The sequence below is a fragment of the Delphinus delphis genome, chromosome 13 (assembly GCF_949987515.2).
Source record: "Delphinus delphis chromosome 13, mDelDel1.2, whole genome shotgun sequence".
In the NCBI taxonomy this organism is placed as follows: Eukaryota; Metazoa; Chordata; class Mammalia; order Artiodactyla; family Delphinidae; genus Delphinus; species Delphinus delphis.
This window is the reverse complement of record NC_082695.1, coordinates 78,153,406-78,164,902: the sequence shown is the minus strand read 5'-3', so window position 1 is coordinate 78,164,902 and position 11,497 is coordinate 78,153,406. Positions and strand designations below refer to the sequence as shown.

Sequence of the window (11,497 nt, the reverse complement as noted above, 5' to 3'; positions counted from 1 at the left end):
TTCAGAAAATCTGTGAAAACAAAGCCCAGAATAGCCCATGTTGGCATTTATCACCATCGATTTTTAAATTAGCAGGTGTCATTTTGACTTGAGTTTTGAATACTGAATACTTGAATGTTCCTTGACTGAAATCACATGAAAATCTGGTTTGATACTCTAGGAATACAGCTCCGTATTAAGTGTGTGCGTGTGCCAGAAAGAGGGACAGAGGCAGAAAGAGAAAGACTGACTTTCATATTCACCTCTCCAAGGCAAGAATTCTACCTGGATTTCTTTACTGCGTGGAAGGAAGAGTGGACATCCTGAGGACGAGCTTACCCGAAAGAGAGTGGTCAGAAGGACTGAGCTACACGCTCAGATGTGCTTTTTATTCCTGTCTCACTGACCACGTTATTACTCCTCCCTCACGGGGACTAGACGAGGGCCTTAGAGACCAACTTCCCAAGTATTCAAAAGTTCTTACTCTAGGAATAAAAACAGGGAGGCAAGAAGAGGGCAAAAGTAGTTCCTCCTATGCTGGGTATATGCTGTTGATATAGCTTCTATAAATTTTATTATAATACCTGAGCCTGATTTATAACCAAACCTCTGTGCTTCTCAGGCTGCTATAACTGTCTTACTAGCAACATCCAGGGGCTGCTATAAGACTCAAATGCACAGTTTAAGATTTGTCTTCCCCAGATCAAATAGCATAATGATACTACATAAACTACATATATTGGAATCTATAATCCCTCAGATACATCTTCTTTTCACCTTAAACACAGAGTATGTTTACTTTAAAGATAAGAAAAAGAAATATCCTATAAAGTCATTCATCTTCTTTCCCCCTTGATTCTGAGATTTCTATTAAGAGATGCAGAGATTTCCAGATGATAGAAAGCAGTGTATACGATGTGTTCAACTTCAGAGTTACAGTTCAGTTTTCATGATGAAACCTTATAGATGGAAAATGGTTACATAAAAATCATATGGAAAATGTTTTCAGTGAAAGGAGACAAGATACTGGAAAGTAAAATTCATCATAATCAAAAACTTTTATCTGCAATCAGCAAACATCAGTAGGTAGGATAGAACTGAAGATTATATTTGATTATATTTTTTCACACACGGAGCCAGTTAATATGTACAAAAGTTGTTCCTCATTTTATACAAGTGGTTTCTTTGTCACTTCTCTTCCTTCTTGTCCTTGATTCCCTTCAGTAATGTCCATTATGAGGAAAAGAAATTAAAAGACTTATGCTATTGCAAAGGTTTGACATAAATTATATTTTTGAAAAAATGCCATGTTTTATTCATTAATACAAGCATTAACATGACAAACTTGGAAGTCTCCTCAGTAGAATTTTTGAACTTAAAAATTTGTAAAGAATAACCACATTGGTATTTGTTCAAACATTTGTATATAATTACTAGATTTCCTAATTGACTGTCTAGCTTTTTTAAATAACTGTGAAAATAATTCAGATGCATAAGGTTAAAGTGGAAACTTTTTAAAAAAAGAGATTGAGAAAGATTTACAAATAATGTTTACTTACTGGTTGATTGTGAGGAAGGGGATTATATGATTTCTGACCATAATTTATGTGATGAAAATAAAGGATCAAAATTCACTTAACTAGAAACTCTGTAGATGATTAAGGGAACATTACAATTAAGCTAGATGTGAAAATATCATATTGTTTTCTGTGATATTTTTCCTTGGCAAGACCCATGACACAGTCATCTCATTTCAATATTGGCAAGTAAGTTTCAGCAAGTTTGATAATAAGAGACTTAGGTTTCATCAAGGGCAAGAATTCCCCCTTCAAGCTAGGAAAACTGAAGTCAAAAATGTTTAAGTGACTTACTCAAAGTCCAGGAACTATTTAGTAGCAGAGTCAAGAGTACAGCACAGTTCTCCTGATGCCACTGCTAGTCAGCAGTGTTCCCACCACAGGCTGTTATCTTAAGCCTGAAAGAGTACAAATATCTTTAAGCTGATGGCTAAGAAGGATCCTTCAGAATAGATTGTTATACTTAAACTAAGCACACTTCTTAATTATAGGTAAAGCATGTAACTTCCTGTGTTGCCAGCAGAAATCTCCGTTTTCTATCCTGAGACTCTCTTGGTGAGTTATTCAGTTGTTAATTACAAGTACATTGATGCAACGGAACTCGTGTGTGGAGTGAGAGTTTTAGGAACCATAATCCGTTTGTAAGTGAGGCTTGAGGTTCTTTTCACATGGCAATTTACACAATAGTGGGAAAGATGGCAATTTTCCTTGTTAAACAGTGTGTATAGAGAGGTGTTGATGGAGACTTTTGAGGGAATTGAGCGATTCCAACCAGCTGCTTGTTGCTGAGCTCTTAGTCGAGGTCAGTAGACTGTGGATGTTCTATTAGAATAGGTAGCTTCCCTGACTCTTCCTGTCTCCTCTTTACCTAACCCCTGCTATCTCTCTCTTGCCTCTAAATCTTCTTATACACCTCCCCCACCACACACACACACACACACACACACACACCTCTCTCTTTTGCAGAGCTTTCTGCTCTTCTTTTCTGAGGTCAAAAGGCTATCATTCTCTCTCTCTGAACCAAGTTGTCTATGTGAAGAGTGTGCAATTTTTACACTAGTTGCATTTCAAGGATGTGTGAAATCTTCCACAGAGTCTGGCCCAAGATCAGCAAGGCTACTTTGTTGTCAGCTTGTTCACGATGATTGATCTTAAGGAGAATTGTCTTCTATCAGCCAGAGAGGAGGATCGTTTGGCTGATTTATCATTATGGCTCATCACCTTGAAAGTTTCCGTGGAAGACCTTTCTGTGTGACATGTAATCTCCAACAGTGAATGTATTTTACATGACATCTGCAGTTTGATACATACCTGGAATATAAACTGTTTTAAGATTTTAGTTAATGTTCTACACTGCACAAACTGCTGTTTTAGCATTTATTGCTGGTCATATTTTTCTGTCTCTAGTTGCTTTGGGCCTAGCTAGGTGATGTGGCATGATCAGCTTACTTTTCTAATACAATTCAGATGAAATCTGTTGCACATTGTTTAATTTAAGGTCTTTCACATAGATAGAATGTATCTAAAATTAGGTAGAAAATAGCAGCTCTACAGAACTCAGACAAATTGAGTAGATGACCTGATCTTAAGAATAAATAATTCATCTCCCTCATAGACCAGCCATTATAACAATTCTCTTCAGGGCATTATATCAATTAAAATGCCTTAATATTTTTTATATTCTGTTATATAGTTTCATGTAAAGGGATGGTTGCTAATACATTTATATTAATCTGTTTTCACTTATTGCTATCAAAATACATAAATTATTTCAAAATAGTAAGACCTTATAAAAATTGTTACCAAAAGGCTGATACATAAAAAATTTAACATAGATAATTAGAGCTTTTCAGCAGAAAGAAATTTTAGGAGGCTAACTTTCCTGTCACATGGATGGAGAAACTGAAGACCTAAATAAGTTCACACAATGAGATATAGGACCACGGGTGCAATGCATATCTCTTCACTTATAACATTTAAATAATTTAATAAATTATACTATGAATAATATATATGCAGGTATAATATACCCATATACATAAATATGTATATTATTCATAGTATACGATATATATTGTATATAATATACTTAGTGTATTTTGGTATATATAAAATAAAATGTATATAGTATAAAATTTAATGTAATATATGTATCTATATATAACTGTAGAAACACAATTCACATTTCATGTATTGCTCTCATTTAATATATTTACATTGTACTAATATGCTCTACAAGATAAATGTGTTTGGAAAGGGAACCCAAGCACTGTGTGAATATGGATACCTCTTAGAAACAGCTCACCTCAATCTTTATTGTTTATTTCTAGTAAACATGTAACTCTTTACTAAATTGCTCAGACCATTTGTTAATGATTAATTAACAAAATAAGTGATACATTACAGGAAGGCAGACATTAATAGTTTGAGCTCTTTAAATTTTAATTATGCATTTTATGTCATTTAAATCTAATTCTGGTATTCTACTGTACTTTAGTTGCAAAGTCAGTTTCAATTTCATTTCTAGCTATGTTTGCTCTGGTAAAAGAGTTTCAGGAATTAGAGTGTGTCTATATTGAATATTAGTTGTTTAAGCTTAATTTTTAAAATTTGATCTAAAATACCAGTGTGACTCAATTAAAGTTCAATTAAAGTCAGTGCAAAAAAGAAGATACACTTTTGACCATTGATGGACCACTTTTTTCAAAACTGAAAGAAGAGAAAATTCAGTCACTCTTCCAAAAATCAAGAAAATACTGTACTTGTTGTCCACATTTTCAAGATTATTCTATTATCTAATTATTTTTTGTCAGTTCTTAGACACCCAGAATATGTAGTTCATAAAAGGCCTTTGTGGAAAGTTAAACCAAATCCATTTGGATTTGAAAGAACAAACCAATATCATTAAAAGGGAGAATTTGATAACATGGAGAGACTTTCAAGAAGAAGGGTCAGGATACTTTGGTGCTACTCCACATTTGAAACTACAGAAATTTAATTAGCTGCCTTCACACATATTTTTCTTATGTTAAACTTCCATGAAAAAATGAATTAATCATATATACAATGGAATATTACTCAGTCATAAAAAGAAATAAAATTGGGTCATTTGTAGAGACGTGGATGGACCTAGAGACTGTCATACAGAGTGAAGTAAGTCAGAAAGAGAAAAACAAATATCTTATATTAATGCATATATGTGGAATCTAGAAAAATGGTACAGATGAATTGTTTTACAAGGCAGAAATAGAGACACAGATGTAGAGAACAAATGTATGGACACCAGGGGGGAAAGTGGGGGTGGTGGTGGTGGGATGAACTGGGAGATTGGGATTGACATGTATACACTAATATGTATAAAATAGATAACTAATAAGAACCTGCTATATAAAAAAATAAATAAAATAAAATTCAAAAAAATGAGTTGATCAAACAGAACGGATTTATTCTATATTTCTTTTTTCATGTGATTTTAAAGCATAGTCTCAAAACCATAAAAATATTGGAAATAAGAAAATGTTTCACAACTAGGAGCTTTATTGTATACTCTTGCACAATAAGTATTTCATGAAATTTTATTAGACTACAATCCCCCTATTCTTTGGAAATTGTAGTTAAAACCAAGTTCAACATCATTTTAAAAATACACCAGATTACTGCATTTGACAATGTACAATCATAAATTCTAGCATTTATTGAAAAATCACTATACATTTCCAAAACCAAGAAATTATGTTCTATGAACATGAAAAAAAATTATCAGTAAATAGAGACAGAGGCTGAAAAAGACAGAAAGATGTAGTTGGGAGACAGGGACATTTAAGCACCTATTACAAATATGCTCAATTTTCTCAACATGTCAAAAAAATGAACATAATCAGAAAAAGGTGAAATGAAGTTGGCAAAGATTTCTCAATAGAAAAAGAAAAGAAAAAATAGGTAAATTGGACTTCATCACATTTCAAAATGCCCTTCTCTAAAAAACAATGTTAACAAAATGGTATTTATATTATTTAATTATAGTTTCAATTTAAAAATACTGTAGAGTATGTTAATAATTGACATTTTAAAATTTATTTTTTCTATAACAAATTTTTGCTAATGTACATATATATTTTGATCTTCATAAAACTCAGAAACAGTTTACCTAGTATGAGCTTAATATTTTGCTTCTATATAGCATCTTCTCTGTGTATTTTCATCTGTGAGTAGTGTGCAGAGTTGATACATTTTGGTCCACAAGGCTAATTTGCTCTTATCCATACCGTTGTGTGAACCAGAAGTTCTTCAGTGTAAGGTCTTATACCCTGAAAAATAGAGTACATGAAGAATTTTAATATCCAAAATGATGGCTTCCAAATTATACCTTGTTTTTGCCCTGCCTACAAAACTTAATTTGGAAGAGTTTCCCCCCAAAGTAATGCACCACACTACCAATTCACTCTTATTCCTTGCTTAATATTGTTTCCGAAAGTTTCATCTGCCAAAAGATGAAAGGTGAAGATGCAGTGATCATATGGCATCAGCATTTTTGGCTGATTGTAAAATGCATGGGCATGAAGTGGAGAAACACATGTCCAAAGTTCTATTTGGTTCAGGTAGTGTTATTATGAATGTCTGGTAAAAGTGGGGCAGGAAATTTGAAAGTATAGAGTACATTTGACCTAATTTCAGACAGTACAGTTCTTGGATTTTGATCAACCAATTTAGGTAATCTCTGATTTATTTAATTCCTCCTTGATTCTAATGGTAGGAAAATTCTAAGTCTTAGTCTCTGATACTCCTTCTTGAGTTTATCTCTTATTGTATGTTGTCAATGGGAAGTGTGTGAAAAAAAGCTGAAAAGATCTTTGGATGTATTTGCTGGCCAGACATCATTTTATGCTAGATATTGCATCACTTTTTATTGTTAAAAGCAAGACATTTATTTAAAATATTTATGCATCTTTGAGTTTAGTATATCATTATCAGTGATAAATCTGAATTCTTTCAAGCTATTCTTGAAATCAAATTTTCTCTATTTGTTTAAAATGCATCATATACTATTCTGGTCCATGACTTTTCAATTTTATTTTATTTTATTTATTTATTTATAACTTTTCAGCTTTCTGATGCAATTGTAGAAGGAATCCTCGTATGGAAAAGAATCACTATATGGTTTAATAATATTAAAATTACATTATGAAAAGTTTCATACATATGTATTTCTTCTATTAAATTAAATGGGCTTGCAATGGCTAAAACATTCTGAATATATTACTTTAAAGAAATGTCTTGTCTTGCAGGTTTGAGTTAAGTATGTACAAAATTTCTTTGGAATAAATTTGCAAAATAAGTGTCTTTGGCACAGAATTTTGGGTATTGGACTTAATCATAAATTAGTGAATAATGACTATTGTGCCGAAACATTGGTAATACTATTTAGCACTAATATGTCATGAACATTTTGGAAGGAGACAAGAATGACTGGTTTTGTTGAATCTAGTTTGAATTGATTTTTTACAAAATCTCATCTTGATTTTCTTTTCCTATAATTATTTGTTTAGGTGATTTCACTCAAGTTTATTACAACAAAAAAAATTGCATTAACAAAAATAAAATGACTTGTACTTATACAAATCTTGTTTCTTTGAGGAACCAACTGATATTGAAAATGCTTTCAATACTCTTGTTTCGCATGATGTTCCATTTTGGATCATTCCTAACAAAGATTAAGTTTATTCAAAATAGACAAAAAGTGAAAACTGTGGTCATGATCTTTTCTGAATCCTAACATTGAGATAAACTGTCTATAAAACTTTGCAGTTTTTTACATCAACATAATTTTCGAAATTGAAAACCGATTCTGAGAATTGCTAGGAATTTCTCAGGTTGACAAATGATGGAGAACAATTAAAGTATAACTGGCCATGAGATTCATATGCATGGGCTCCATTTGGGGAAAGAAGGGCCTTAGCTGAAAAGGCCAACTGCTGCTTGCAATGCTACATCTATGCCCTTTTGAAAGAATAACTACAGGGACAATTTCAAGTCTTCAGTTTTTATTAGGCTTGGATTCTGATGCTGCTCTTCATTCCCAGTCTGGTAGTTTGAAATTATGTTTTATCTTGTGTGTGTGTGTGTGTGTGTGTGTGTGTGTGTGTGTACATACCTATATACATATACCTTCTATAAGTATATCTGAGTATAATCATGATGCACTAGAATGACTAATGATACAATTTGCTCAGGGGATGATTATGATCACTTTCAAGTCTCACACACACAGAACAGACTGCAAGCCACACTTCAGTTTACAAACCTTTAGCCTTGAGTTTGTGCTTCATTTATCAAACTGCTACTCCACCAAATGGTACAGTGGCTCTGACCCAGATAACTAACTATGGTGAAACCACATAGAGCAGAGATGTCTGGATTATGCAAAATCGGCATCCAAAACATTCAGAAGGGAAATAACAACAGCAACAGTACGACGCCAGGCTCTTTTGGTACTAATCAAGTGTCTTGTTCATTGTTGCATTCAATCTGCACAGCAATTCTTTCTGGAGACATCATAGCTATCTGGCTACTGTATTTTACTTAAAGGACTAAACACTACAGACATCTTCTCATTCAGAAATGTTGAGTATTCTCCAGTTAATATTACCAGGTTAATAACTGCTTTATCAGTCTTTCTAATCAAGCAAGAAGAGAGATATTTCATCCCTATGTTGCCAAGGTTCTCCCAAGTTCTGATGAGCAACTTGAATTTAAAATAGGTCTCCAAAGCCATGGATGAGGTTATATCATTTTTACAAACAGTTGCACTTCCAGTTGCATTCCCAGTCAGGGAATATTTTCTTTTTTTTTTTGACTCCTACATTTTTAATAAATGAAAAGATACAAAACTCAATATTTATTCATATTTACTAGAGTTACGAGTATAATCATTATCAAAAAATTCTAAAATTAAAATTTGTATTCATCTCTCCCCTTACTAATCTTATATTTATCAGTATTCTAACTAAGCAGAGCATGTAATTCCACATTTGTCTCAGGAGTTACTCCAAGCACTAGATATGATTGGATTTTCTGATGATGAAATGTTCACACTTCATGAGGAACAAAGAAGTTCACCATGAGGCCTATCTTCCCTTCTCCTTCTAAGTACTTTCATTCCTCATGGTTACCTCCATACTGGGTAACGGTGGCACCATGGGAGACACGATAATCCATGTATTCTTGTAATACATACAGAGTTTTATTAAGAATTCCTGGAAAGGGCGACATTATGTTATATACTGTCAGAATACTTTTAAAAAATACCAGTCATTTACTTTTTAAACAAGAGAATCTGATTGAATTAAATGTGGGTTAAACTCAATGGACTCTTTAAATTGAACCCTAGTGATTTTCTCATTTGTATAAGAGTATCAAAATCCAAGGTCTTAACATCATGATAAATTGGCTAGAAACTCATCTTACTAAGAATGCATAAGACCCTGAAAAGGTTGTCCTGTGACACCTGAAACGTGTTCACAGCTGATTTATGCCAGAACAGAAGCTATGAAGAACTCTGAAGGATAGTCATCAGCTGTTAAGTGTTCTCATTTCCAGGTAAGTATACTTTTCCATTATGTGCTGCACTTACCAGGTAACATCAGTCTTGTTTGGACAGTCTTTTCTTCATCTTCCTTATTTCTTTATGTTAAGCTGATCAACAAATTTATATAAGCACCCACAGATAACTGTTCTTTATTAGAACACTCATCATATTTAGGCCACTTCCTGAAGACATGTAGAGCAAATCTTAATGCTTTCACTGAGATATTTCCAATATAAATTGTAAAGGAGATCATTTTTTTCCTACATAGGAAATTACTTAGTATCATCAACAGTATGTATAGATGACATTATACATCAACTATACCTCAATTTAAAAATTTGAAACAAAACCGTATGTATGTTCTCAGATTTTCATAAGAGATAAGTAAAGTCCCTTTACTCACCTGCTTCCTAACAATGACCCTGGACCTTTCAGCTTAGGTCTTGAGGTACATATTCTTTTGGGTCTCCTCAATCTTATTCTCATATTTTGAATCTGGTAATAGAAAATAAAACAGGAAATTTATTTTATTTTATTATTATTATTTTTGGCCACACCACATGGCTTGCAGGATCTTAGTTCCCTGATCAGGGATCAAACCTAAGCCTGCAGCAGTGAAAGCATGGAGTGTTAACTACTGGACTGCCAGGGAATTCCCAGGACATTTTTTTTTAAAAAAACTGATTTAATCTTTGGTTTAATAACTCCAATGTTCTAGTAATGAAATGGAGAATACCCACTTATATACTAACTCACACATTCCTTCTCAATAGGGAAAATGTACTTGTCTAAAAAGGAAAATACTAGTTCATTATTTGTGTTAATAATGGAAACAGTAGAACATGTCTGAGAATATCTTTTCAACAGCTGCACTAGGGATGGAAATCCGATTTAAGCTTTAGAATCTCAAACATCTGAACTGACACTATTGAAAAGCAGAAAAGCAAACAATGCTGACAGAAAATATTCTACATTCTCTCTTGTGGCTTTTATAACCTTTGAAAGGAAACTGGTGCCCACTGAAACTACCGATTTATACTAAAGGAGTATTGGTGCCTTGTGTCTTCTCCCCTGTTGAAAAAGTTCTCTGTAAATGCTTTGACTCCCTCACGACGCTGATGGGACTTTTTTCTCCAGCATGGTTTTTCCTATGTCTGCAAAGATTCGAGCTCTGACTAATGGCTTTCCCACATTCATGACATTTGAAGGGTTTCTCCCCAGTGTGGATTCTTCGATGCTGAATCAGGATTGCACTTCGGCTGAAAGCCTTTGCACACACATCACATGTATAAGGTTTCTCTCCACTGTGGATTCTCTGATGTCGATTAAGGGCTGAGCTCTGACTAAAGGCTTTCCCACATTCATCACACTTTTTTTTTTCGAGGACGGTTTCCCTGTCTTCTTTCAAACTTTCTATCTTGTTCACAAGTTCCTCTAAATGTGAAACTCTGGGAAGCATTCATTTGAAGAGTATTAGAAACTTTGTAATGCAGTTCTTTGCCTGAAGAAGTCTTTTGCCTTGCAGCTGATTTCACATTTATAGTTCTGGTGTCTCTAACATTTTGTCTTAAGGTGTGAAGCTACTTCGATGCCCGCTGCAGTTGCTTTTTTGTGGGCTTAAGCTGGTTACATGGTGTTTCCTAAGTGATTTCACAAGTTGGTAGCTTCTTTGCAAGCATGTCCTCATTTTGTCCAAAAAAGACCTGTTCAGCTGCCCTGTCATGCCCTTTCTCCAGCTCCTCCAGCATCACCATGGCTTCCTCTCCACTCTCTGGTCGGTTCTCTTGAAACCAGGCCTGCAGCTCCTCAGGCAACATGGACAGGAACTGCTTTAGCACCAGCAGCTCCAGGATCTGCTCTTTGCTGTGAACCTCTGGCCTCAGCCACTGACAGCAAAGCTCATGGAGCCGGCTCAGGGCTGCCTGGAACCCAGGTGACTCCTGGTAGTCAAACTGCCTGAACCACTGGTGGTAGGTCTCAGCTGTAGTAACTGCTCCAGTGGCGGCTGGAGACCCTATTAGGGGCCTGCCCTCCCTCTTTCACCTTCATTACCAGAATGCAGTCAGGGCCCCCTGAAATTTGTGGAAGGAGTTTTGATGTCTCTCTCAATTTTGCAGACATTTGGACTGGGAATAGCTCAGGACTGCTAGGCTTTAATCTTCAAGAAGGTGAAACTCTCCTTATGGACATTCCTCCAGCCTAGGAAGGATGACCCCACGTTTTGGGGGAGAAGCCGGGGAAGCCAGGGAATATTTTCTTAATGTTATCTCCTATTCACAGCTTAAAACATGAATCAAAGAATCTTACTCTCCTAAAACTATCCAGAGCTATTCAAAATTATTATGAAAGTGAAGTT

At 34.5% G+C, this 11,497-nt stretch overlaps 1 pseudogene; it reads right to left on the bottom strand.

The window, feature by feature from the left end:
* Positions 1–9,540: 9,540 nt before the first annotated feature.
* LOC132436656 (zinc finger protein 396-like) lies at positions 9,541–11,262 on the bottom strand (annotated as a pseudogene).
* Between the last annotated feature and the right edge of the window lie 235 nt (positions 11,263–11,497).